This window comes from Poecilia formosa, unplaced genomic scaffold, assembly GCF_000485575.1.
Source record: "Poecilia formosa unplaced genomic scaffold, Poecilia_formosa-5.1.2 Scaffold195, whole genome shotgun sequence".
NCBI classification, from domain to species: Eukaryota; Metazoa; Chordata; class Actinopteri; order Cyprinodontiformes; family Poeciliidae; genus Poecilia; species Poecilia formosa.
Genome location: NW_006800134.1, coordinates 119207 through 122829, shown reverse-complemented (window position 1 = coordinate 122829; position 3623 = coordinate 119207).

Here is a 3623-nt window from a genome sequence, read left to right as displayed (position 1 = left end):
GACGGTGCAAAATAAATTTGCGCAGGACCAGCAGAGGCCTGCTCTTCTTTTCCATACAAAAGTTTCACAGAGATGTGGAAATAGCAGCAGGGTTTGGGTGCCAAAAGCAAGACGTCTAGCTCCATCTACTTAGCACACAAATTAAACCCGCTTGTCAGTGAACATTTAGAAATCATCGCTAGCGTCTCAGTGGGCCTCGCTGTTTGAACTGCAGTGTAGGTAGGCACTGTTTACCCTGGACCTGGTCCTTGATTAAAATGAGAAATGGGAGAAGAAAAAAAAAAAAGAAAATGAAAACGACATGGCTCAGTCTGTCGGTGGTCAGCCACAGACCCCTCATCGCAGCGCCTAGTGATGATCTGACTCTCCTCTTTTTCCTTTTTTCTAAAAAACACTGCTGGCAAAAGCGTCCCTGCTGCCTAAGCTTTTTCTACTACCTTTCTTTTTTTTTTTTTTTTTTTTTTTGCCGCACTTTTATGCAATCACAGCTCCGGGAGCTATTTTTAATGCGTGTTTAGGTTGTGCGCGCGCCATTCGATATTAAACATTTCCCCTTATTACTTTATTTTCCCTCAAAGCTGTGACTCCAAAAACAGCTGTCCAGACACCACAAGAAAGGGCCCCGGGCTCCCCTGGAAGACGTCGATACGACTTCTGGTCTCCCCGAAGGAAAAATATCTCCCTTTCATTAAAGGTAATACCGTAAGAGTACCTCACCAAACAATTCACGCAGAACATCAACATCCTCCAGGCGACGCGGCGTCTTCAACGAGACCTGGCCTGGAGCGCGCGTCACGCCGCGGCTGCAGCCCGGCGCTCAGGGCCCCGGCGACGGCGCGGGGCAGATATTTACCCTCACACCAGCCGGCAGGGGCGGCCAACAGAAGCTGATTGCAAGTGGTGTTTGTTTCCAATGAAAGCACGTTAATTCAGGCTCGGCCGCAGTGTAAACTGCCTTGGCGTTTTACAGATGTCGCCTGTTAAAGCGAATCACTGTACCTGCCTGTTTGCCCGGCCGGGGCCGTTTTGATGCCCCGCCAGAGAAAGTACACAACACAAGCCAAAAAACGTCTATTAATAAGCCCTTCCTCTCCTGATGCTGTAACTCCTCGGCATGTAACGTCTGCCCTGGGCTAATTGCGTCGCGTCATTTTTAGCCTTCACGGCGAGCGCCGCTTCACGGCACCATGAGCGAGTTAATTTTAACTCATCTGAGGTATCATTATCCTCCAATATTTTTCCAGAAATGCTCCCATCCAAGAGCTAATTTTCTGTGAAAACAGCCGTCGTCTCATGAAGGACATCTCCTGTGACAAAGCGAAGGAAAGGAGCAACCCGTGTTTTGCACGCACGCGCGCGCCGCACTAATAGCCCGCATAATTTTCGAGCATGTTCCAGCACATGATACTTCCATTATGTTACCGGGAGAGCTTGTGATAATAAAGTGAGTCCGTTTCGAAAAGGTGTGTGTGGTCCTGGGTGGTAGGAGGGAGAAAGTGTCTGGCAGGGTGGGCCACCAACCACAATCCTCGGGGCAGACCTTGGTCAGAGCTCTGAGGATGGCCAAGCTCTTCAGCACCGCACAGACAAATACAGCCAGAGTGGTGTACGGCCACCGGTGGAGAGCCAGTAATGAATGAAATATTATATTCCGCATCAGATTCCAGACCGTAACGTTATTAGCCTCACATAAAATTATTTTTTTTGACAGTGAAATGTACATAAATTAGAAAAATGTCTCTGCAGCAATTTGAAGTCTTCAACTGGCAGCAAGGCCTTGAAAGGATTTTTTTTAATTATTATTATTATTTCATGAGAAACTGTAAAATCATTTCTCATCTGCTTATACTTTGTAACTGGACAGTTACAGCGCTGTGAGCCAACCTGAGTGATTAAAAAAAAAAGAAAAAGAATAAAGTGGCCTAGTCAAAGTCTAGTATTCAATCCAGCTGAGAGATGCATGGAACAAGCTGTTCATGCTTATAAACCCTCCAATGACATGTGAAAAACTTCCTCCTGGGTATCAGAGGTGTTGCGCAGTCTGACCAAAGTGACGTTTACATTTTCACACTGAACCAGATTTGACTGGGATTTAACATTTTCCCTTAATAAATACAACCTCCTTCTGAAAACGTCTTCTTTGTTTGATATTAAAATTTATTTGATGATCTGAAGGATCTAAGTGAGGCAAAAAAAAAAGAGGAAAAACAGAAGACAACTACACGGGGGCAAATACTTTTTTTTCTTTTTACCATGCAATGTTTCAAACTGTATTTATCTATTCAAGGAAAGAAAATAGATGTTTGAAACATTACAAGAACAAAGTTTGATATTGTAAGCAGTTTAATTTCAGCTCTTGGTGCTTGGAGTTTTCTTCAGGGGGCTGAACCACTGACCTTCCCGACAGTTTTGCAAGTAAGACAATATTTGGCCGACTTTATCTAAACTCCGCGCCTGTATCTCGAGGAAAAAAAAAAAAAACATGCTCGGCTCGCCTCAGATAGAATCTGTTCAGTTTTTTAAGAATCCGTGCAGTGATACTTGAGACTGCGCAGCATCATTACAGCTGAGATTTTCACCATCAAGGATGTTTATCGCATGCCGTGCCACCCAAGAAGTAATGTTTCCTGCCATGCAGTTGACATTTATGCTTTATTTTTTCATTCCGCGTCTCAGGGCTCAATCACGTCGGGCAAATTACACCCCCATCAAACTGCACGTAATTTATCGTGGCTCCGCCGAGCTCATGCCGGTGCTGGACTTTGTCCGAAAGTTGAGCGCTTCTGACAGAAAAGGCATCCGTTTGCAGTAACCTTAAAAATGTTTAGACGTGACCTTAAACATTATTCTTGAGAAACCTCAGAATCACGAACCAAGCCGATCCGTAAACGCGGCCGGCACTGTGTTCCTGCCAGATCTAAAATGTGCAACAATCATTAAGTAGGATTTTTTTTGTTTGTTTGTTTGCTTTTGTCTTCTATCTAGAGAAAAGATGAAGTGCTAAAGGTCGATAAAATCTTTTTAAAATGGAAATAGGTGATGGGTGTTTCCTATATGATGCTGGGTTTGTTTTCCAGGATTCAGATTGCCTTTCCCGGAGGATTCTGAAGCATGCGCTGCAGCTCAAGAGGCATGTTCTTGTTTTAGACGGCAAATATTTACAAACCAGCGAGCCAAAGCAAACGTTTCACTGCACAAAAATAAGGAAGGCGGTAAAGGCTTGTGGAAACGCTGTTGTGCTGCCGAATTTATTTATTTCTTTATTTTTATAAACCTACAGCGAGGTCAGTTATGGAAGAAATGAGACTGTAAATAAAAAAGCATTTATTTTATTTACACGCATGTTCGTTAAAAAAAAAAAAAAAGAAAAGAGTGCAAACTAAAGTCGATGCGTCATTTACTGGTGAGGCGGTTTTATTTTTTGGAGGCGTTGCTGCTGCACAAGTACGCTACTTTTTAAAACAACGCAAGTTGTAATTAATCACATGTAGCACTAAAAAAAATCTGAAAATGATAAGATTCTCATGGGATGACATCTTTGAGTTTCACCATGCATTCCACCACCAAAATGTAAAAAAAAACTGCTGTTAAATGATTTAATTTACTAATCATTACACTTTTTG